At 35.7% G+C, this 26,673-nt stretch overlaps 1 protein-coding gene across 1 annotated transcript in view; it reads right to left on the reverse strand.

The window, feature by feature from the left end:
- The window catches only part of ANGPT1 (angiopoietin 1), a 283,138-nt gene that overhangs the window by 124,451 nt on the left and 132,014 nt on the right, over nucleotides 1-26,673 (reverse strand). The gene's annotated exons all lie outside the window — the stretch shown is intronic.

Consider the following 26,673-nt stretch of genomic DNA (forward strand, 5'->3'; position numbering starts at 1 on the left):
ATCTCCTATGTTATTTTATAGATGGGGGGTGTTGGAATTGCTGGGAATTCTTAGTGATATCAAAGTGAATGTCAAATTTTAGACCTACATATCTGAATTGAAAGCATAGCTGACTTGGACAACTTTTCCAGTTTAACTATTTGGGTCGTATTGAAATTCACTTTGAATTTCTAACAATTCTCACTGTAGTAAATGATCCTGAGATACATTGCAGCATACATATTGAATCTCCTAAATGTAGTGGGATAGTCCTGATTAAGGATCTTTGTCACCTTGCCCAGGGTTACATTCCTGGTGTCCCTCTTCTCAGAAACATCACAGAAGATATTCTAGTAGCTTGTTGAGTGTGCACCTTGGTCTGTGATCTTGAAAACGCACTTGCCTCATATGAAAGTACGTCTTCACCATTCATCATATCTGCAGGTGGCTCTTGGATGTTATTCCAAGCCCATTGTACTGACATGACATCTGTCTGTGTACCCATTTGTCTGTCCATCATTTTGTCTGCCTGTCATTCTTTCTGTCCATCACCCCATCTGTCATTCCATTCCATATTTGGAGCCATACATCTTTATTATCTTTATTCTTGTTTATGAAAACTGATAATTGCAGAGGGTAAACACAGTCCCTAACTATTTCCCACACTGAATAATAAGATTCCATGTGGTCTTCCAGTCCATCCCGTTACCTCTAAACGTACTTTCCCAAAACAAAAAAAATCTGTTAAATATACACTCCAGCACCCTCACACAGTTAGAGAAAATTATCTCTTCAGAGACATTGATTTGTTTATCCACGTTATATAAACAGAAACATCTGTCTTTCTGACGAGTGCTGCTCAAGTTAGTGTTTCTGTAGCCTGTAGATGCAATGCTAAGCAAATGTTTAAGTCTATTCTTTTTCCATTTTGTCTTGCTGAAATAAAAAATATCCATGTTTTGGAAAACTTTTCACGAGAACAATTTAAATAATTAATAATTAATCAATAAATATTAATAAATATGAATAATATAATTGATTGATTGATCTGGCAAAGAAAAAAATATTTTCAATTCAACCACTTGAAATTGTAAATAAAAACCAAAATTTAAAAAATGATATAGTCAATGTTTGGAGAAGAGTAAATGTTTTATTGTATTTCTCTTTTTTTATTTTAATGTTAAATAGAATGTCAGAATGTGAAGCTACAAAAGAGCTGTGTGTGTAAATGGTACATTGATAGAAAATTCCATCATAGTGTTTCAGTCTTCTACAGAAGGTTGTTTAGTTAAGCATAGTGGATTTCCGACTTTTTTTAAACATTCCCAGCCTCATTTCTCAGCTGGAAAACTGAAACGTTAATACAACTGTTTACTGTAGCCTTAAGGCTCACACAGTCGACTGGAGCTGGCATCGTATATTTGGCTGTTTAAGCATACTTTATTGATTTGCAAATTTACTGCACTGTCTAGCCATTTCGGTCTGCAGAAGCAGGCTACCCCTTCACACTTCTCGGTTCCAATGTTTTCACAGAGCTACTAGTTAAACAGGCAAATAAACAGAGGCCAGCATGCAAGAAAAACTCAGAGTTGATGATGCCCCTTACAGATTAGTGGAGATTTATCCGACGAGCTCCCTGATTACAACCAGTAACACTGTATTGCTGCTTAAAAAAAAGTACCTTTAACTTTCTTCAAAATGTAGTAAAATTACATTGAGTTGGGCTTCTTAAATTTATCAGGAATAACAGAATTAGGACAACTGAATAAATAAATACATAAACTAAAATATGAATTGCAAAATCTAGGTTAAAATAGTCAAGATGTGACGATAGTTGAGTTAGAGAATTTTCCCAGATTAGATATTTTTACCGAAATGTTGCCATTCAGATTTTAATTTACTGCAATTTCCATGTTAGAAAAGGTTTTAATTTGTAAAACAAATTATAATAACCAAACATTTTAAAGCAAGCGTTTGTATCTGATGTAAATATAACACTACTGTGCATTAATACACTAGAATTCTTTGAGTTAAGTGATCAGATCTATGAAACCATGCGATAATGAGAGGTTTGGGTAGTAACATTATTACAAAAATACCATTCATTCGAAATCTACTACAAAATTTAATTAGAAATTATACACTCCACCCAACTTAGCTGGTATTCATTTATTTGTTTATTTCATTAAATTCAAAGAACTCATTGAAATTCTTATTATTTTTTTTTAAATGATTGAAAGATATATTCCTAAAAAAATGTGACATATTGCGTCATACAATCACTGTATGTATATGTGAACATACACATATAATCTGCCTGGCATTTAAATGTACATAAACTTAGTGGGTGGCTACTTAGTCTGTCAAATAGTTCTAATGAAAAAGGCAGGCTACGTTAAACAAACTCTATGCTTCGGGAAAATATTCTGGATGCTTTGCAAAGTTGTTGTGAAATAGAAAATCAGAATTAAAGCAGATGGGAATAATTGATAATTGATATAATTGATATGCAGTGTTTACAGTATTTTCTTTATTTATACCTGTAGGTTCTATATGAATACAAGTCAAGCGTTTTCTACCTGTACAATCTACTGACAATGTTTACTCTAGAGAATATTATTGCAATGTGCAGATCATATTTTCAAACTACATAAGCTACAAATACAGTATGTTGGCATCTTCATTCTTATTATGGGGTTTAGAGATACATGATCAGCTGCTGTCCTCACCTTACATGCATGGCATCTTGGTTTTGCTTACTAGAGGAGGAAGGGAGATTTGGTCCTCCTCTGCCCTCTCTCTACTTTAGAGGCAGTCCTGTATGATACTTACCACTAGGACTAGACTCATCTCACCAGTAACAGTTGTGGTTTCTATTTAAATGTAACTATGCCTACATGTGACTGTGGGTATATAACTCTATTAACAACTTCACATGACAGTGTGTGATAACTTTTCATGAATAAGAGGAAAACAAAAAAAGACAATACACTAGGCAACACCAAAGGACCCCTTAGTGGCCATCGGAGTTCCATCCCCGGGAACTGCAATCAGACAATTGTACATCTAATAAAGTATAGACAGGCTAAATGATGTGCCAAAAGAACCAGATTTCTGGTCAAGTTAATGTCAACTCTGTGCATTTCTCTATGGACATCAGGTCATTTAGTGGATGAAAGTGCCCAGCTGACTCTCGGAGCCAATGAATGACCAGTGGGATTGTCTTAGTTTTGCAGAAGCAGGTTGCAGTTCATCTGCCATCATTGGGACCTTTAGTACCTGGCAGAACCAGGTAAGAGGGTAGACCATTGTAAAATGGTTGTCCTATCACCGATGAACTTGCCAGGGTACTCCTTGCATCATAACCACTACAGCAGATTGTAGTGGTTCTGATGGTTTAAATAATCCTTTAAAAACGGCAGGTCTGCATGGATCTTCAAAAGCTTTACAAGTATCATATTCCATGCTTTTTGGATATATTTAGGCATCAGATAGTGTTAATGACAAAGCAACACAGTTTTGTCCTTAAAGTGTTAATCCAATTAAAAACTATCGGACAAGCATACTTAATTAAAGGCATTGGATACAACTGGAATGGTCTTTGATGCTTAAGTTATGGAAACTTCATGTAACTAGGATGTCTTCTTGAATTCATCAATTTTGGTCACAAGTTTGGAAGAAACCTGACAGCTCATCTTAATTCACTTTTTAGTAAAAAGACAGTCATGTTTGTTTCAGTTGCAACATATCCAATAGCATCTACATGTTTTAAAATGAACAGAAGTACAAGAAAATGTAAGTACATGTTTAGTTCTGTTACATGCAGTTGAATGTTCCCAATATTCAAATTGAAATATTGTCAACTCGGCAGAAATTAAGATGTTGGGATTTGTCCACTTATCATGATGAATAAAGAAATTTACGTGCAATATGAATAAAACAGGAATAGGCGAACATATGTAACTCGTTTAGCTTGATTTGATTCTGTTGAGTAATTATCTTAAAACGATCTTAGCAGAAAAGATTATGTTTCTTAGCTGAAGGATTAGTTTCCATCTTAATGTCCGAATATCTACTTTACAACAAAAAGGAAATCAACAATTAAATCTTGTAAAAAATATTATCTGGCAAATAAAAAATAAAAAAAATTCAAAGTGTATTCATGTTAATCTAGTTTACAGTCCTCTGCCAGGTATGATGAGAATAAAATACATTTTATGGAGGTATCTGTTTTCACAAGGTTTCTTGTTTCGACAATTACAGGATAATGTCAACAATATTTGCTATATCCCGCTTGTAATTATAAATGACACATAAAACATTATCCTGAAAAATCTGCGCACTTTTGTTTTATGTGCCATTTGATTTATTCAGAGTCTTTAGTTTTCTTACTCAGGCTCTGACGCACTCACACACACACACGCCATCGACTATCTACAATGAGTGATGATTTCTAAAGAAGGTTTGAAAAATAATAATATTGGCACACAAAGTAGATCCTTATATTTACTATCATTGTGATACAATTATTTTTAAAATAAAACAACATTAACGTTGAATCTCAGATACAACATGAACCTTTCTTTTCTATTTTGTTACAACTTACCTGCAAAATTCCCACACTACTTGATCACAATGTTCACTCCTGTTCTCCATACCTACTATAACTTCTGGTCCACTCCCAGCACTTGCCTAAATTTACCACATTACATAAAGGAACTAGACCGAGTTGTTTTCCCAGGTAAGAGGGACACTGGGATCTACTGAATTGGATGGACTCTCTTAAAGATTGACATTTGGAAGGGATGATGTCTGTAATACGTGTGCATTCAGTTGTTTTTATTAATTATATTTAAATATAAGATGTTATAACTAGATAATTGCCTTGTAAGTTGTGACTATAGCTGCATCATAGGCCTACCACAGGTATTTGACACCTGAGGAAGTTCAGTGCCTCAATGCAGCACTGACCCAGGAAGCACCTCTAGTGGCCGTCTGAGTGACTGCCACTGAAGGTGTCCCTAAAACAGTAATGTAAACACTGCCTTTTCTTTGAAAAGGCAGTGTTTACATTAAAAAGCCTGCAGGGGAATACTATACTTACTAGGACAACTAGATTAAGCATTAGTTATTCTGGTGACTATAGTGTCCCTTTAAATTGATATTTAGCTGCTTTTACAAAAAAAATGAAACATTTTGAATATCAATGTTTTATTTTATTATCATTATTACTATATTATTTTAAAAAGACAAATACAGTTCAAAAATAAGATCGTTATCTAAAATCAACATTCCACTACATTAAATTATTAGATGTTACCCACTGACATTTGAAAGAGGACACTTCTCAATATATGAGAAAAAAAAAGCTTTGTATTTTTTTTTATGTAAATTCTCAATTTTATTTCAATCTGGATTTTGGCATGGGAAAAGCAAACAGTAAGGCTGCAGATTTAAAAAGCCTAAGCAAGCATAGCTTGTCGAGCTCGCATGGTAAAATCACTTTCTTGCAACTGTAGACAGAAACATGTTATTTTACATATACTGCAATTTAAGTATCATTATTCCTAAGATGCAAATAAAACATACAGTTTCAGATTAGCTAAGTAGAAGTGTAGTAATGTTTATATATAAATATAAAGGGAATTCATATTACTGTTAAAAAATGTAATGCCAATAGGGAATTGTATGTGTTTCATTTTCATTTAAAAGAAAGTTTCACTAACCTCTTGTTTTTCCATAAGACCCCTTACAAAAACAGTTGTCCAAGTAAACGAGCAAAATATTTCTGCTATGACAACAATACAATGTATAATATCAGCAACACATTTCAATGAAGTAGAAAATGAAAAACAATTCAACAATATCATTTTTAAAAATAACAACATTTTACATATAGATAATCATCTGGAAGTCTATAAAATATTTATCCTCTTAACATGTTGTACATATTTATTTTAATGTGACTAGCAATTATGTAACATAGGATTTAAAAAGTTTATTTTTATTTGTAGGGAAAAATAAATTTGGCTCATGTAAAGTTGACTTGGGTTATAAAAATACCCAATTAGATTTTTCAGAATTGTGGAACTGTAGAAAGTTAATTGTTCAAGCTGGGGACTTTGGGTTATGTACTCCTGTTGTCTCAGTTTGGACATCTAAGTAGCCTAAAAATCAGCTAAAAAGTGAAAATGTATTAAATAAAAAACTATAAAAGAAAAAACAATTAGCTGGCTAAAATAGATAAGAGCTATAGTACTGGCTCCATCACTTTACTCACAGTAACAGGGTTACACATTAAAATGATTCTATAGCATAAGGAATACAAAGTTCCCTTGTGGCCTCCGGCATGGAAATGGTTAAATAACCCTATGTTTACTCACCTGATTCCTGCACCAATCTTCCTTGGTGCTGGGTTGGCTCTCTGCCTCCTCTGACATCATCCGACAGCGAGCGCATTAGGCCCTCCACATAGGAAAGCATTGCTTTATTGCTCCCCTATGGAGATACAACTGATGCTGGATGTTTTAATGCAGAATGTGGCAACCAAAAGTCAGTTAGCTAGCAGGAAGTGCCTCTAGTGGCTGTATGATTGACAGGCACTAGAGGCAGTCTTAGTTTTGCAATATCTCAGAAACTGCAATGATTTATATTGCAGGACTAAGGGGGACTGGGACTGCACCCAGATCACTTCAATAAGATGAAGTGGTATTGGTGCCTAAAGTGTCCCTTTAAAGTGAGATCGGAACATTTCAAAGTTCATTACAAATTTTAAGTCAAAACAGCTAAGCTGAAAACTAAGATGAACTGGAGATTTTTTCCAATTCAGCTATATTGTTCTATAATTGGAAATGTATATTAATTTCACTTTGAATTCCAGCTAATTATTATTTTAGTAAATAACCCTGAATGTGTTGTTGGGACAGCATAAAACCAGCAGAGATCTCTCAGACTCTTTATTAACCATATATTATAGTTAATGTTTTCTCCAGGTAAAGATAATAAGATGCAACGCTCATAGAGTTCAAGGCAAGAATCCCTTATAACCATGCTCCCCAAACCCTAAGCTCCCTAATTCTAAAAACCTTCATCCCTAACCTGAAAACATTGCCTAATCCGAATCCCATCTAATCCTAATCTTAGAATTAATGGTTGTTTTTTTATGGTGTGGTAGTGGCTCGGTTTTCGGAACCAGTTCTGTGTAGCTCAAACCATGCTCAATATTTAATAACCAAAGGGAAAAAAAAGTTACCTGCGCACTAGCCCAAATTCCAATGCACATTTAAATAAATGGAGGGTATTTAGTAACTCCAATGGCCATTAGATGTAATCCCACCTGCCACATCAAGGTGATCAATATTAAATATGCAACATTTATGAAGGCTATATTTTAAATAGAGGTTATAATGTAAATAGATACCAGATGATATCCTCCTGAATATAGCAGCAGGTAAAACCACTGCAAAATGAATTGCAACATAGTAATTTGCCCGAGTATCGATATAAAATTCTTGTTGCTGCCAATAAATGTTTATTTTTTCCTTTAAAACTGTAGGAATAATCTCAACAAAAACTCAAACTAATCCAGGGGCTTCCGTGTGAACAACCATGTGGAAATCCCAAAGATGCAGGTAAGTGATCCTGCAACAATGATACTACTAAATTAATTCACCATCAGCTATAACAGAGACATCTTTTCATTTTACTTTTTCAGTACTGAAAAAATTTAATAGCCCATGTTTATTTGTGTGTCTATGTGTAAACTGTAGTTATTTCGTTTTTTTTTGTATTTCAAGATTAACCATACTTACCTTATGCTCCTTAAATTTAAAGTTTAGTTTAAAACCCCCTTATGCATTGAACATATTACATAGATAAATTATATATTCAACATAAAAGTTTCTATTCTTACTTGCATCCACTCCAGCACTGCCATGACAGCAGTTCTGAGATGTTACACAATGCTCTGGTTTGATTTGCTGTGCTCGAGAACATATCCAAAGGCAAAGTAAGCCTCCTCCATTACTTAGACATGCTGGCTTCTCAACTGAATGATACTAGTAACTCTAAAAGAGCAGGCTTGGAATCATCCATAGCAACCACTGAATATGCATTGTGGTTGCTATAACAGAGAGCAGGAGACTCGTCTGTAGGAGGGTTCTTCTGCACTCCCAGTCAGTCATTTCTTCAGCCAAGTCTTTGTTTTCTCTATGCTGAAAACATAATTGACAGTAGAGGAGGGACCTGTTTTTAAATAGTATTTCCCCCCCTTACCTTGCTTTTTAATGTTGCATGTACAGGTAGACAAACTAGTTGGTGGCTACAGTATTAAGAAACACATTTCATGTATGTGCTTTATAATGTAGTAACGACATTTTGGATTACAATAAGTGCTAATTAAAGTAAATTAGGACAATCATTCTTTTCAGCCAGTCTGTCCCATGCTCATGGCATTATTTGGATTATCAGTTATACAGTGTGATGAAAGATATGTAATGCTGGTTATAACTTAGTAACATCGCCTAGGACTATTATAAATAAATGATAATGAAAGTTAATGATGACAATAAAGTTCATCCATAAAGTTACAGATAAGGGTCGACAAATCATGAAATAGCTGTGGGTGGCTGAAAGCCAGTGGAGTAATAGAAAAAATAGAAAACCGAGTCAGAGAAAATAGCTCATATTTATAGTGATCCAAGAACGTTATTAACTGATCCATGAAATTGGACTCTCATTAAACAGTGTTTGGCTAAGTAAATGTGTTTTTATATTCCATCTTGCTCAGATTTCTCTCATTGGAGTATAAGGATCCAGAATAATTATTATTATAAATAATAATAATAATAATAATGAATAATAATTATTAATAATAATTACTAATTAATCATAATTAATAATACACATTTATTTAGATAACTGGATTGTTGTATTCTATTGTATTCTACTGTAGACTTCAAGTGTAGTTGCTTTCTCCAAATATATATATTACTTGCATTTTTAGGACATTAAACCGAGGGTGGTCATAATTTTTAGTAAAAAAAAAAAAAACAAATTGTCACCAACTCAATCCATTTGGAAGAAAACTCAAGTGTTTCCACGTTTCCTAGTTAAAGTCAATCGATAGCCGACTCAGGAAACCTTAAAAGAACACAGCAGTGTTTGGATTTCAAAGTTGTATTGTTAACACTATAGTGTCACTTTGCCACTGCCCCCCTTCTCCACTTGCAGATAGAGGGTTAAACAGTCCTTTAGACACTTACCTGATTTTAGCACTGATGTCCCTCAGAGCTGGGTTGGGCTCCTCCTCCTCTGACATCATCCGTAAGGGACGCTAAGCATTAGCGCATTAGACCTTTCCCATAGGAAAGTATCCTGAGTGTTTGTTTTTTAACACACTGGATGTCCTCATTCAAAATGTGAGGACATCCAGCATTTTTTCACAGATAAAAACTCAAACTCAGTGAAACTGCAGGAAGCAACTTTAGTGGCTGTCTGGTAGGCAGCCAGTAGAGGCAGTCTTAACACGGCAATGTAAACATTGCAGTTTCTCTAAAACATCTTACAGTTTCACATGGCAGGGTTAAAGGAATCGGGACACTGTGCTCAGACCACTTTACTGAGTTGAAGTGGTCTGGATGTCTAAAGTGTCCCTTTATAGATGATTAGAGAACTTTGAATTCACTCAAAACTTTATGAGAAAACATTAAAAAAAAATAATGCTTTGTTGCACAATGTATTTGTCACTTACCCAATTAGCCTGCTTTCCCCCAAACAATGCAGGGAATCCAAGTGGGACGCATTTTCTTAAAAGGCTGAGTCAGATGAGGTTGGGGTTTAAGTTGTAATTACTGCAATCAGTGGGTTTCCATTTCAGCACAAAATGTTAAATATGGCCATTTTTTTAAAAGTTGTATACGTTTGTAATTTATAATTTTTATGTTTCACTTGACATTTTAATAGGGAGAGTTCTGCATTAAAGATTGGTTACATTTATTTTAATCAAAGTGTGCAGTCTTAAAAAGTGGTGCAAAAATATAAAAGGGTCAGGGTCACCAATGGAATTTGTCTGCTGGTTCCATTGGTTTCCATGGTGCTTGCCCTAACTTTAGTACTTTAGAAGACTTTTGATAAACAGCCCCCATTGCTTCGAGAATTGCCCACAAACCGCACAGGTCCATTTTCCTTAAAGATGGAGCTTTATAGCTAGTAGCTAGTAGATTGGAAAATAACAAATAGTACTCCATGTCTACTGTAAATTATATATTTTATGGGTCCCTAAAAACAAAATTGGCATATTCCATTATACCGTTATAAATATTTTGAACACTTCTCTAAATGTGTTTTTTTATCTTAGATCAAAAAATTAGTGTCCACTAAACCCACTTGATTAAGAGAGTTAGTGATGTATTTAAATGTGGGCACTACAGGGGCACCATGAAAGGTGGGTTGAGGAGAGGCATTTGTCATCAGGCAACATCTAATGAAGGCACCAGGGTACATAGGAGAGAACCAGCAAACGGTGACATCTTTATAAAGCTAATCAAAAGCAGGATGACACTTGTTCAGATGACAACTTATGTTGTTTATGACCACCTGCATGCTTCAAGGAGCAAATAACTGGGATGAGAACACCACAATGTTCCTGCTGCTACGTGCCTTCATTATGTTTGTCATGTACCAAGAATTTTATATTTAAGTTACTGTATCAACTATATAGGTCAAATTAATTATTTCCTACCAAGATACTAACGTGTGCGGAGCAGAAAAGGACATCATCATATTATTTAAGAATAATTAGTTGCTTAGTGGGTACCATTTTAATTAATTGCCTAGTGTGATGTACTTGTATTTAATTCATGACCATAGATGTGTTCAAAACCTAACTTTTTCAAGATAATAGCTCAAATGTTTTTTGTTTATTTGTTAAGTTAAGGTGAGGGAACACACTTAATGGACTTGGCCCCAGAACTTAATATACTTGTTACACCTTTGTTTTCTGTATTTTACTTAACTCCTTTAGGTAAGGTGTCCCATTTTAGAATCGCATATGGGAATTATATTTATTTCTACCAACCCAAAAAAATCTACCAACCCCAGCAGGGCCATCTTCTCTTCTAGCAGTGCTTCTTGCCAGGATTCACATTACTGTAGAGTCACTGTTGTGCTCATAGACATGAAAATAAGAGACAATATGATAAATCCTACAAGAAAGCTGATGGTATCAGGACATTTGTCAGTATCTTCTCATACATACACACAGTGTTTACAAGGAATTCAAAGTGCATCATGGAAAAGGTGCCAGAGATATTAACAGCCAAAAGAGTAATAACATATTGCAATAGATGTGGTTTTTAAAGCTAATTTTCTCTGAACTATTTCAATAAAATAAATTATGCAAATCGTATTATATCATGACAGTTTTGTGTTCCATATTTCATTTCAGGGCTAAAATTAGTCACTGATGTCTTTCTGTTTTATCGTCGGCACCTAAAGTAACTGAGACTTTTTGAATTTTGTAGAGTTTTTGATGCAAAGCTAAAATGTAACTAAACCTGCATTTATTTAATGCAGTGGGACTGTGTTGCATATCTTTAACACTAAAAGTGTTAGTGTCTGCCATGTATTACTTAGATCAGGGGAACATCGTTTAGCAGCTGTTGTTGATTGAGATTTTAGGAAAGCTGTTAACACCATCCCTGCTCTAGTGATAACCCAAATAGACTGGAATGGAAAGTATGCCTCCTTGTAGATAATGGAGTGATGTTTGCAGAGGAAATATTACTGAATTATGTACCGTACAAACGTATTGTACTTAAGAGCTGTATACACAATATAATGCGATCCTAGAAAGTAATAAAGAGTTTGTTAAAGAGTGAAAAGAAAACCACACATGGCAGATTTAATACCATGCCAAACTCTACTAAAAAGATCCACTCACCAAGAATGGTAAAACGGCTAACTTGAGAATAATTATCAACATTTCCATTTGTTCTTTCACTGAAAGCTAGTGGGTTACATCGGCTCACACCACCCCATCCAGATATTGTTTTCAAGAGCATTCCGATACAGTTAGCATCCAGCCCTTGTATTCTGGTGCCTGACTTGAACTGCTTGTTAAAAATACTATGGCTAATCAATATATTGGAAAGAAAATATTGAGCACTCATTTATCCAATGAGACATCTGCCACCCCATCTATCACACGAGGCACTCTGGTAGAGCGACCATGACTATTACATATACAAATAAGGATCCCCAAGACTACTTATTGACCAAGGAAGACCCTAAGTTCTTAATGTGGGAGTACGCATTAGCGTACTCCTTGTAACAGAACATCTACAATATTTTGTAGTGGTTATAGTAATTAAATTATCTCTTTAATGCTCAAAATTGCCATTAGTACAGGATATTATTTTTTAGGGGGTTGAGCATCTAATTTGTCAGTAGATCAATGAACTTCACTTTAACTATCCATTAACATAAGAATAATAATGTGGGATTTATCTGCTGCTAACATAAACAGAAATAATAAAGACTAGATTTTTGAATTTACCGTATTTATTCGAGTATAACGCGCAAAATTTTGTACCGATTTTTAATCTAAAATTAGGGGTGCGCGTTATACTCGAATAAGAGTGGGGAGTGGGTGCTTCGATAATACCTCCCAGGACCACCGGGCTCATTACAAGCCCGGCGGTCCTGGGGTGGTGGGCAGCAAGCGTTTACTCACCTCCCTGCAGCTCCTCCAGCTCCCCAGTGTAAATCTCGCGAGACCCGCGGCCAGCTGTGACTTTCCCTTTTTGTGGTAACCTTGACCTTTGGCTTCTTTTATCGATCTCTCTCTTTCTGTGTCCATGACCTCGGCTAGTATTTTGACCATTCTATTTTTATGTTCCGGCCCTGTATACGTTGTCCTTGTTCTTTTATTTTATATGTTACATAGTTCTGCGTGTTAGGTCATATAGTAATTGTGACATGATCTCACTCCACTTTAAACATGACAGCGAGTGGGGGTGGAGTATGTAGAGTACAAAGAAAAGAAAAATTTTACCTGCGCTCTCTCCTTAATCCCTATGTATATTTAGACAGATGGAGGTCATTTAGTTGCTCCAATGGCCATTGGAGGAAATGCCCGCCTGCCAACGTCAAGGCAGACCCCCCTAAGCGGGTCCTAACACTGACCCTTCAGCCTGCTTCCTTGAGCTTCTGGCAAAGATATCTCTAATGAGACAGAAAGGGGTATTTTTTATATACACCCCTATACGTATTAACCCTTAATAGGGAACACATGGGATGGGCAGCAGCATTGTAACCAGGCTGTGTGATACAAAGTACATAAATATGACTCTCCCCTAGTCTTCAATCATTTAAGAAGGGCCTTAAAACCCATCTCTTCAGGAAAGCATATGGCATACCAGAGTAATCTCTCCCTTACATACCTGTCTCTTGCTCTCTCCTATGGGACAGTGCTTTGCTCTCTCCTCCAGCTCTGCTTCACTCCTACTTGATATTTCCTATCCTAATGTTTCTAATACCCCACCTCCTATAGACTGTAAGCTCATTTGAGCAGGGTCCTCTTCAGCCTAATGTTCTTGTAAGTTTTCTTGTAATTGTCCTATTTATAGTTACATCCCCCCTCTCAAAATATTGTAAAGCTCTACGGAATCTGTTGGCGCTATTTAAATGGCAATAATAATAATAATAATAAATATACATAGGGATTAAGGAGAGAGCGCAGGTAACATTTTTCTTTTCTTTGTTTTTTACTATATATTTGGGCTGATGTGTATTGTAGTCCTTGCTGCTTAAGCGCAGGACTTCTCTTTTTGGAGTATGTAGAGTGTTTGTTGCAGTATTTGAAGTACTCCCTGCATGGTGCCTGAGTTAGGTGAAGGCTAGTAACTGGCAAGCAGATTCTTGCAATCTATACACAGCTTTAAACTGTTGAGACTTGATACTCACTAGGTTGGTGATAATTTGTTCCAGACAGCCCTATGCAAAACTTCTAATAAGATGTCTCTCATCATAAATTAGAATTATTAAACCATGTGTGCTTTTTGTAGTGTAATGCAGACAAACGAATCATGTTTAGAAATGGAATGTGGCACAAGTAAGTATGCATGAGGATTAAACATTACAAATGTTTGACTCATTTATAGATAAATGAAACAACTGTTTAACTTGGAGTTTGCATAAAATAATTGTAAAAACATTACAAAATCATTTCATAAATCTTAGGACAAATTGAACCCTTGAAAAGTGATACATTTTACATGAATGCATTTATCAGATTGGAGCCTCAATTTGGAAGTATACAGATGTGAAGTCAAATGTTATTGTCTAATGTAGCAATGTTAAGTTTAACGTTATGTGAGCCATTGATACAGTATTCTTCAACATGACTTCATTATGTACAAGGGAAAGGGGAAACATTGCAGTTTTTAAGATCCAATCCAAACTTCTCAAAGTAAGGGTGATATAAATTGCAGAGATAAAAATTCACTACTTGGCATACAATCAAGTAGTAAGGGGTTCATATATGTTGGGTTACGGTAAGTACAATAAATCTACATAAACACACACAATTCAGGAGAAATCAGATTGCCATTATGGAGTCGAGAAGGGTTTTTCCCTTTTGAGGCATAATTGGAAATGCAATTATTGTTTTATTTTTGGGTAAAAAGTATAAACGAATGGGTTTCAAGGTTGAACTTGATGGACTTTAGTCTATTTTCAACCTAGACAACTATGTAACATCATTCTTATTTACAATTATAATTTATATACTTATCTGAAGAGTATTTTACCCTTCCAACTGCCCATTCCAAACATCGTGCTGTTGAGTTCATAACTAGTGCTATTATAGTCATGTGACTTTGGAAGTTCACTAAATATAACAGAGATAAGTTTATACAGCCTTTTGAGTGCCATGTGCCTGCCTCGGACATATCACAGTCATGCAGCTGGCATACCCACAGCACACAAAGTGTTAAATATTAAGGAGATCTACTAGATGCTTTGCTAGCTCATTGTATAGATTCCATTATATTATTACATTGACCTGTCATATTTTGCATGGATTCCCTTGTATGGAAGATTAGAAGGACATTTCAGGCACCTGAACTACAACTATGGATATACAAACTTACCGGATGCAAGATGTTGATGATGGTCAATATAAATACCAAGCCTTGTCTCATAACTCTATGTTCTCTATCTCTCAGTATGTAAAGGAATGCCACATTAGTGGGAAATATACTTAAATAAGAGTTCTAAAATAAATGTGCGGACGTTTGCCATACAATTGAATAGGCACCACTTGATCAAGCATGATAAATCCATGAGTGACTTCAGACTCCTTTTCTCCTTGAGAACTACCACCATGTTGGCTCGTATACACAGTAATCGCCCCACTTAACTTAGGAGGCCAAGCAATAGATGGAATGTTTTAGCCATATTTTGTCTAGTGCAATAATGGATGATGTATGGACATGTGAAACCTTGAAGGTGATGATCTTTTTAATTTAATTTATTGTTTTGCCTTATTGTTAATGCATCATCTATATAAAGCAATTCTCCAATTATATCCTTTTATTTTATCAATGCATGAACAGTTGATGGTAATATTCCCACTAAGCTGTCCATTTAAACTTACATTTGACTCTTTGGGCATTTTATTAATTTACTTTTTCTTCAAATGTCTTCTTAATGTAGATTAAAAATAATATTTTGACATGGCCTCTGACATTCCACATACTTAATGAATTTACTGCAATAAAAATATAGTAATGTTGAATTGAAGCCAACTATCTCACGGATAATAGGATATGTTTTGGAGATTTAAAAAGAAACTTCAAATACCATAGTCACTACAGTTTACTGTAAAATGGCTACAGGTATAATCTCTCCATTTTTTGTCAAACTGTTTTCTCCAATAATAATATTATCTTTTTTCCATGCACATGTTAGTATGGTATGAACACTTGGGTATAAGAGATTTTAGCTGTGCCAATTTGCCATTAACCCACTCACAGGTCCCGTGCAAACACTAGAACACTTGAAATGTCCCTATTATATTCTTATAATGGCATGTGCCTTAGGCGCCAAATAATGTCAATTTTTGGACACACAGTTTGAAAATGGATTACCAAGAACTGGAGGACCTGCAACCATAGAGTTCTAAGATGATAACCCATAAAATAAACTAAAGTGGTTATGGTCCTGGAACCATTTCTTGGAAACTAACTGTCAGAAAATGATGGGTGTACATTACCAAAATTCCTACACAATAAAAAAAAAACATGTGAACTTATTTTCAAGCTCCTATAAAATAAATAGATTTTAATGAAAGTTAGAGAAATTATACAAATCAGTAGAATTTAGCACACATATTTAGAAAATGGTGCATCATTTTTCAGGATTAGGGAAAGTTACCTTACAGTAATTACCTGACGTCTGTGTGCTACACTTGTTGCACATGAGTGGCTTTGGTTCAGGAAATGAGTGCAACGGAAATCTGAACAGGAACAGAGCCTATAAAAGCAGTTACAGATTTGCTTGCCTATTCGGTAATAGTTTAGCTGTAATTAAATATATAATTATGTCAATCATGTATTTATCATACTATCCTTTATATGGATTTACTAAAATTGTGTATTCCATTCCTGGATCAGTGAAGAAACCGTCGTTAAACAGGATATGTGACTCTAAAAATGATTCACTGTGCTGGTAGAATTGCAACGAGGATTGGCAAGATTAATTGAACACACTGTCTAACTGAGGATATCTAAATACAGAATATTATTCAATTCAAGAAACACTAAAAACACCATAACCACTACACTACAACATAGTAGTTATGGTGCCAGTAGTGCCCTGGCACTGTCACGGTGTAATCTGTCAAATCATTTTAGTTTCACATTTATCTGGGTCTTGTTGGACACCCATGCTGCTTTCAGTTTTTTTCAAGCTGAAGAAACTGGCTACAGATATAGATGTCCATTCATTGACTTGAGAGCACTCTCGGTCATTGAATGAAGGATTTCCTTTCTTGAACACAAACTTATCTACTTGGGACCCCTTTTTTTCTGGGACAGAAGCCCAAAATGCAGTACTGTCCCAGCAAAAAAGAGGATGGTTGGCAAATATGTAGTTATGTGGCTCAGGGTCCTAAGAATATTTACCAAGCTCAGGACATGGCTCAGAATGATGGTAGTTACAACTCAAAACATTGTGAAGGGGGGTACACCTAAGCCTAAGCTACACCTAATTTAAAGTCCACTAACCCTATGTTACCCCAATGTACAGAATTACAATGGTACTATTGCCAGTTCAGCATTATTGTAATGATGCTCACATGTTATACATTGACTTTTCAATATCAGTATTATAAACAAATAAGAATCTTTACGTAGAATATGACAGCTAAACATTTTATGGAAAATTTTTAAAGGACGTTTAGCGAAAACACAGCATATATGATACATTTTAAGTTAGAATAGTATTACTACTGGTGTATTTGACCTATACAATTAATTGTAATACAGGATAAGTTCTGATTTATGACCAGTGACCAGAAAATACACACATGAAATTAAATGGTAGTCAGTATCTGCTATAAAATCTATATTCCGTAGAGCCAAAAAAGTAAAAATAGAAATCTTCTGCAACTTTACATACAGAGTGTAATTGAATGTCTTAAAGTACTTTGTGGGATATAAGTTGTACTTAAGTCAATGCATTAGTTTGTCTTCAGGTTTGATTCATTGAAATGATGATTTGCGCTGAAATTTACTTTGTATGAAATAGGAAGAGAATAGAGCCAATGCTCTTTGCAGTAAACCTGGTTTGGACAGATATTTAAACCAAGACCCCCAAGACTGATTAAAAAAAAAAAAAAGCATTTACAAATTTGTTATGAGCGTGTGCATAGGCTCGATGTTATATTTTTCCATCTGGTTCTTAAAATTTTTAAAAGCACTCTTTCGAGAATTGCAGAGTATGTTTGCTAATTTAGTGCTTAATACATCTTCATGTGCTGGAGTCCAAACACATGTCAATAAAATAAATATTTAATTTCACAAACAGAAAAAAAAAGGTCAACTGAATCGAAATGTTTTTGTGAAACATATTTTAATAAGTAATATTAATTTTTGTGTGAATCATAAGTGCAATGTATCCTTTTATTAAAGAATGCTGCCAAGAGTTCTCTCATTCCATCCACTGATAAGCGGTTTGTGAGTAACTTAACATTTTACAGTACTTCTGATTTTCATGATGTCATGTTGCGGCTAAAATAAAGTTCAGATGCCACTTTAGCAATGTCATTTTTGTAATAAAGTTCAGATGCCACTTTAGCAATGTCATTTTTGTACAACTTCTCAGGTAATGACTTGACTGAGAGCCCTAAGATCCTCCAGTGCCAGAAACACAACAGTGCTTTGTAATGGTTATGGTGACTACTGTGCCCTTTTCATTTTGCCATAGAAACATAGAATGTGACGGCAGATAAGAACCATTCAGCCCATCTAGTAAGCCCAAAGCCTAAATACTTGCATTAGTCCCTGGCCTTATCTTATAGTTAGGATAGCCTTATGCATATACCACGCATGCTTAAACTCCTTTACTGTGTTAACCTCTACCACTTCAGCTGGAAGCCTATTCCATGCATCCACTACCCTCTCAGTAAAGTAATAATTCCGGGTATTATTTTAAAATTTGCCCCTCTAATTTGCCTCTCATAGAGTTCATTTGCTAAGTAAAGGGTACATACAATCTGGGAGAAGTCATGACCAAAAGCTCTGAGCGCTACAGTCATTGACCCAAGTGACAATCCTAAGTATGAGGACATCAAACAAGGAATTAGACTGAAGGTACAAGCTGAATCACTGGAATGTCTGCTGAAAATGAATCATATTACCCATACATACCCTATTTCTCATAATACTATCTTAGCTTTCATTGTCCTGCACCAATAACATATACACTGGTTTTAGTCTAAAACTGTTATTACAATATTTGTATCATTTCTCTTTAATATGAAACTTATCCAAATTTAAAAAAGTCTTTCTGTGACATTCGAGATGTTTGGAAAATGATTGCTTACAACTCATACAAAAGCTTCTTTTTACCTCCTTCAGAAATAAATAAACCACAAAGGCATATTTAATCTCCTTGGGACTCACAAATAAAATACTTACCAACGCAACTGGTTGAAAGAATCATATAACATCCTTAATATTTTATTATTTTTATTCTATGTATTTTTATAGACATAGGTTTAAGCTTTAAAGTATGTGTTATCAGCTGGTTCATTGTATACAACAAAGTTTCACTATTTGTAACTCTATACACTTTACTGAACTGAAGACCGTGCACTGATTTTACATTGCGTCTGGCTCCCCCACAGACATTCTGTTCAACAACTGAGCAAAGCATAAAAAAGCTTTATATTTTTCTTTAAAAGACCAGTAATTCTATACATTGTGCGCCACAGACATTTTTTTAACAGTTATGTTAATACTGTAAATTATTGTCTTTGTTGGAGACAAAAAACACAATATAACAGTTCCTGTCCCAAATCTTCAAAACCAGCTACTCTGCATGGGGGACTGCCTCGTATATCAGTGATCTACAAGAAGCATACAGAGAAGAGACTTGGTTTACTGCAGCTATCGGAACAAGGGAACAGAACACTGCACATCTGCTCTTTGAAATTAATCATATTACCCATAAATACCTTATTTCTAATGATACTATATTAGCTTTCATTGCCCTGCACCAATAACATATGCACTGTTTTAGTATAAAACACTTTAATTTATAGCATTTCTTTTTAATGTGAAACTTATCCACATTTAAAAGTATTTTTGTGATGTGAACACATTCTTAATGTGTTGTTTTCCGCACCATGGTTTTACTGATATAGAGTGGTCATTGTGTTCTTCTGGGTAATGAACCAACACACAGACTGTAAAAAAGTCCTACTGATATCTAAGAAAGTAGTTAGATTCAAGATATCTGATGATACTCTGAAAAAGCTCAAATAATTTATAAGCTAGATGAAAATGACCAATGTTTAGGTTCTCAGATCCATCCATCCATTCCATGGGTAATACGCCTCCCACATACACTAAGCAGATCCGCTTTCATAACAGATTGTAATGTTGAATGAAATTACCCTTTTCTTCTTTTTTATCATTTTAAGTGGTTTAACTTTACATGTATGTTTGTAGTTCAAAGTGACAAACTAGCCACTTATTTAGAACATGCCCAACATATATTAGCAGCTATATTCTGGGACAGTAATAGGGTTTATGGAAGTGCAGTTGAGATGGTTGCTTATGGCACTCAGCACCTCCCCCAGCTCCACTTTTCCATGTTGATCTATAAGGGTAGCTCTCAAAGTCCTCTGTGACTTTCAAAAGAATAATAGATTGCTTGGACCTTAAATGGAGTCCTGGAAAGGAGTTCCATAAACTATTTCAGCTAAAGGGAAACTAAAGAAGTAAGAACATTCTAGAGCAGTAAGAGATTGAGTACTCAAACTATATTCATTAGAAAAGGGTACAAAATAATATCAATGTTTTTGGAAATCCCAGTTGCCCCGTTGAATCAATTACCCAGACAAATCTGTATTACCCAGCATTGCCTAGAAAAGATATGAAAACTCATCATCTAAGCTAGAAAGAAACTATTGAGGAAAGCCAAGAAGAGGTCATCAGTCACTTTAAATAAACTTTAAAATAGTTCCAGAAAGTGGTTGAGGCTTGAGTAAATGTACACCAGCTAATACATTCAAGAGCTTTGTATCAAACTCATCTAGGAGGACGACAATAAATAAGTCATTATATAAACCAGTTGTACAAAATATTATGTCCAGTAGTTGACTAAAAAGTATATGACTGACTCAATATGGGAAAGGCTTTTTGGACAGATGATACCGAGGTAAAACTTTTGCCCAAAATTTGAATTCCTTGTGGCAGAAACAAAACATTGCCCATACTACCACAAACACTATTCCTACAGTGAAGTTTGGATGATGTTTCAAGCCATGTAGGAGCTTTTCAGCAGGAAGTGGCTTATCTTGTGAGATATAAAGTAAGAGAGGAAAATACAAGGGTAATACTGCAGGAGAACCATTTACAGTCTGCCAAAAAGTGGAATCTTTGACGAAAGTGCACCATTCTGCAAGACAATACCCCATGTAAAAGGCAAACGCAACATTGTAATGGCTCAAGAACAATAACATGAATGTCCTACAGTAGCCCACTCAAAGTTGCTAGCTCTCGAACCATTCAGTCCGATAGCCATGTAAGGTCTTCAAATGTTCTGACAAAGTCCTGATATGAGTCCTATTGAGAATTTCCTGTCTGAAAACTGCAGACCACAAGTGCCATCGAACCAACTTAAGCCACCTGGAGTAAATCTACTAAAAGAATGGGCAAACAGTATTCCCAGCCATAGAATGATGAAAGGTTGAGTCTACATTGATGGGACTCAAACCAGAAACTGACACACTGTAGCTGGAGTTGTATCAACTAAGCTATCTCACCATACATGCAATAAAAATGTCAATATATTAAGTGTCAAACCTTAATCAGGTTCCTTTTTAATCAGAATATTCTTGTTACAAGCATTATTGAGATTGATATATATATATATATATATATATATATATATATATATATCAATCAATAATGCTTGTAACAAGAATATACATATACTAAAATACCTAGTATACCCATTATAATATGACAATAAACTACTAAATAGTTATTTTAAATCATGAGAAATGCATAAGTCATACTGGATGGTCAATGGATGCAAATAAACATAATAGCAAACACACTGAGAAAACACAACAATAGGACCCTAACTGAATTAACATGTTAAAGAAGAAATATGTTGGTATTCACATTCATTCACTTACAAAGTATTCTTACACTTAATTGAGGCAACTCATTTTCTGGATGAAGTACATTATTCTGTGAGTTCTCTTGTATGCAACCCAATCTATTTCTGCTATTCTAATTATTTATTAGCTCTGGAATATTTGGATAGAAATTTAGATGAGAATCCAGATGTTGAGCACATGCTCATTTATTTACAACACATAGGTCAACATGTAAATATGGAAATATCTGGAGTGGTTTTCCTTTAATATATTCAATAAACAGCAGTAAATATTATATTAAGCCATGTTTAAAATGTCCAAGCCAAGAGTTGGCAAAATGGTTTAAATACGAGGAACAATCCAATTTGTCATAATAAATCACAAATAAATAATTAAGAATAAATAAATGAGAGATTAAAATATAGGTTCCCTAGTCTGAGGATAATGCTAAATGAACAATGTTTTCAGATGTACTAACAGACAAAATGGAATGCTTAAATAATGAAGTGAATTTGAAATCGGCTACATACTTATGGACATTTGAGTCTTTACATGTTTGTTTAAAAAAAAAGCACTAAAAAAGGTTTATTTAGCATTTCCAATAGTTTATGTATGGTTCTAAGCTAAGATGTCCAGTTTCTTTCCTAAATACTTACCTTAAGGGGATATTCATTTTGTTCTGAGTTGACTGATGATTAATCTCTATTCGTTAAGTAATCTAAGTAAAGTAAGCTTTGATAAAAGCCAACGTGCCTGCACAGCCTCAGAACTCTACATTTTAGCAAATTCTGCTTTTTTTCATGCATTATTTACCCGGTGCTTTCAAATACATAAGAGACTTAAAAGGATAGGATTTCAAACGTTAAAATCTATTGTCATCCATTTGTCTGAATAAAGAATACTTATTGTTTCATGTAAGTAAATATATAGACATGTATATTTGGATAGTAGACATGGGATGTGACCATAAAGATATTCAGATGAGTATTTCCTGTCTGAAACGTCATTTCATAACCTGACTGTATTAGCCATTGATTTCCTATTTAATTTATGCCCAAATATCCATGAGCTTCTATACAACTTCAAGCTATTTTAGTTATTAATTGGTCCACAAAAACAAACTATTAAATAGACCAACGTACATTTTTTCATATTTAACCTTAAGACAATAATTTATTGTTTTTAGTGTATTATTATATATATTTTATTTCATATATCGACAGGTTGACTGTGGAAACCCTGTAAAACCACCTCACCAGTAAGTGTCCCTGGGACAGCAAGTGATATGTACCCAGAAACTAAAAAAAGAAAACACAAAAAGTACTGCTAAGCAGTATCTAATGGTATCAAGGGTGAACATATAAAATAAAGAAGAAGAAAGTGTAATTGAATGCAATGTACAACAAATAAAACTTAACTTTTAATAATATAAATCTAAAAATGGGATGAGAGGTAGAGAATCAAGGTATTTCTAAAACCACAACAATATTGTGGAAGACAAACATAACACATTGCCTGTTTCCAGAACTGTGGGAGGACCTGTTTGGCTGTGTTCAGTATTCTAATGGTCATGGATTTCTTATATCTGGATCTGGGGTTGGCGGTGCGTTGGAGAACCTCTCCAGCATACCGTATATTTCCACCCAGTAAGTTCTTATTTTTTCACAGTCCCACCAAATGTGAAGTGTGGAGCCCACATCCTTCCCGCACCTCCAGCAGAGGTCAGTGTGATTTGGGTCTATAGCCTGGAAGAGGGCAAGAGTTCAGTACCAATTAGTTAACAGTTTAAAGGTCGTCTCCTGCGTTCTACTGAAAGCCAAACAGTGGTGCGTGAGATAGTACATATTTTCTCATTCATTGTCAGTAAATGTTCAGCCTTGTGCTGTTTCCCATTTCTCCATGAAGGCAGGTTTCTCCATCAGGGTCTTCATCTGTAATACTGAGCATATGAAAGAGATCCCATGATGCTAAAGTTCTGCGTGCCTACAGCTCTCTTCAAATGTTGTTGGTTCCCCATTAAGTACTCATCCTTTAGAGAGGGTGTAAATTAAATTTATCAGTTGTTTATACTTAAACGTCTGTAAAAAGGTGGGGATGGCTACCGCAAGAAGGTCGTTCAACTTTCTATGGCCCTCCCGGGTGTGAACAAGATGAAGTCGGGGAGTGGGTGTACGTATTATGTCCCAAAATGTGGGCCCAGTCCATGTGGGAAGTCCTCGTTTTGCATTAAGGGGAGCAGGGATGAGGGGTATGGTGATGAGTCATGTTTCCCTGAGACCCTCTGCCGTAGTCATAGGGTGTGTTGCGTGTATGGTGAACACCCCCTTCCATGTACCCCCTCAGGTTGCCATGGCAGAACGGAGACTCGGCTGCCTGCCTACAATTCTTCCACTACCTTCTATAGTTTGTGGACATTAGTCTTTGTCCATTCCAGCATCCTTTGGAGGTGGCAGGCCACATAGTAGAGGTAGAAGTCTTTAGGTTGCATAAGTGTAGGGAGCTTAACCCTCTGTCTTTTCCCATACCATACATAGTAAGAGGAGGGAGGTGAAGAATGGTTTGGGAACCATGGTGGGAATGACAGACAATGAGTTGATGTTTGGTGAAGAGGGATTTGATCATAGTTAGTTGTTGGGTTGGGATATGTGATGTGCCTGTGGAGCAGTCCCATTTAGGGTCAAGCGCGACATTAAAATTTCCCCCTACAATGATAACCCCTTCGGCTAAGGTCTGCAGCTTGCATATAGTGCATAGAAAGAAGCAATACTGTCTACTGTTAGGTACATAGATGGATGCGAATGTTTACGTTTGCCCTTGGATCGTGCCCTTCAGGAACAGGTATCCTGCCTTGCCGGTCCACCTGACTCTCCCCCTCCTGGAACAGCACATTCTTGCCAATCAATATTGCTGTGCCCCTGGAAAGTGGTTATTGGATCATGAATCATAACAATGGAGTCTTGTTTTGCATGAAAATCCCCTTGGATCCCGGTTAGTTTCTCTGGCTTATTAAGCCCTCTAGCGTTAATGGAGAGGATAGTGAGACTGGTCAATGTTAGCGTCATCTTGATCCTGATGAAATGCTGATTGCTCTGAGCTCAAAAGCAGTCCTGATTGTCCAGGTTGGGGTGGGGTATTAGGAGACGTCTGAGGGGGTGAGGAAAGTGGGTGTCAGGGAAAAATAGGAGAGAAGAGTAGAAGTATAGGTAGTAAGAAAGAGAAAATATATGTAAGTAATTGAGAAGCCCAAACACTCAGAAGTGGCGACTGGGAACAAGCGTCAGGGGGACTGAGATGCGCGGAGCCACCAGTTTCCCATGGGTCTCATTCCCCTAGCTCAGGGTGCTTTATCCTATGAAGAAACCGGAGGAGGCCGTGAGCCTCCACGCAGGTCAAGTCCGAGAAACCTGAGATCTTGACTAAGCCAGGTACCACAGATTTTTAAAAGTTGCAAAATCTGCAGGCAGACTCTATGTAGCCTGTGTTGATACGAATCTATGCACAATATGCTGTCCCTAATGTTATTTTGCTGGCACCCTTTAATAAAAAATTCCCTCTCAAAGAAAAATGATTCACAGTCTCCCCTTAACCTCCAAGAATAATCAGTGCACAGATAACTAGTAAGACTGCAGAGGGGCTTTCATGATGCTAGCTCGTGATAGCTTATAGAAGTTTCTCAAATAAGATGAGTTCTACAAGGGCAGTCTAAGCTAAAGTTGCAAAAATAAAGGAATCTCTAAACCTATTGGTGAAGCCTCCAAGTCCCTAAGTGTTGCTGGAAACCCCTAAAGCGCATTTCACCTTTCGGCCCATCTGATGTACAAGTACACCCCATCATGGCAATAATGTTCTCTGATTGCAATGGCCTCATTCAGCAGGAAAATGCACCTGCCACACTGCAAAAAATGTTCAGGAGTGGTTTGAGGAACATGACAAAGAGTTCAAGGTGTTGTCTTTGCCTCCTAATTCACCAGATCTCAGTCCGATTGAGGGTCTGTGGGATGTCCTGGAACAACAAATCCGATCAACAGAGGCCACAACTTGCAACTTGCAGGACTTAAAGGATATGCTGCTAATATCTTGGTTTTAAATACCACAGAAAACATTCAGAGGAGTTGTGGAGTCCATGCCTTGATGTATCAGAGCTATATTGGCAGCACAAGGGGAACCAATGTGATGTTGGCAGGTGGTTTTAATGTTGTGGCTGATCAGTGTAGAAATGGTGACAAAAAAAGCATTGTTGTTTAACTGCAATCTAGCTTAACTGTCATATCTAAATGCTATCTTTAGTAAAAAAAAAAAAAAAAACAATGAAGTTGAAAGCATCAATTTAGGTAAAGTGCCACTACCCTTTTATTATTTGTAGAAATCTTATATGAGATTTTATAATATGGCAAATTATGTCTAATATTGTGGTATGGATTTAGCTTTCTCTCAGTCTGAATGCATGAATGGTAGTATGATTGATTAATAATTCTTGGAAGGCTTGGTACGACTACTATGTGTTTCGAAATTATATGAGGTTTGTTTTAACCTGTTACCTATAATGAATTGTTTAGTTTTTCTTTTCTGTGTTTCTAAATTGCCTTTCAAGATAATGTATGTTTTGTAATATTTTCAAAAAACTTTTGTAATAAATATGATTTTTTTTTAAAAAAATAATATGGCAATGCTTTCTAAGCAGTCTTATAAAAAAAAATTGCAGCATGATTCATAAATCAAGTGTTTCCCTATATGCAGCCCCCAAGATACATTACAGAGTGCGTGTTATAGACATTGATCATTAGTGTGGTGATTCA

The sequence above is a fragment of the Pelobates fuscus genome, chromosome 4 (assembly GCF_036172605.1).
Source record: "Pelobates fuscus isolate aPelFus1 chromosome 4, aPelFus1.pri, whole genome shotgun sequence".
NCBI lineage: Eukaryota > Metazoa > Chordata > Amphibia > Anura > Pelobatidae > Pelobates > Pelobates fuscus.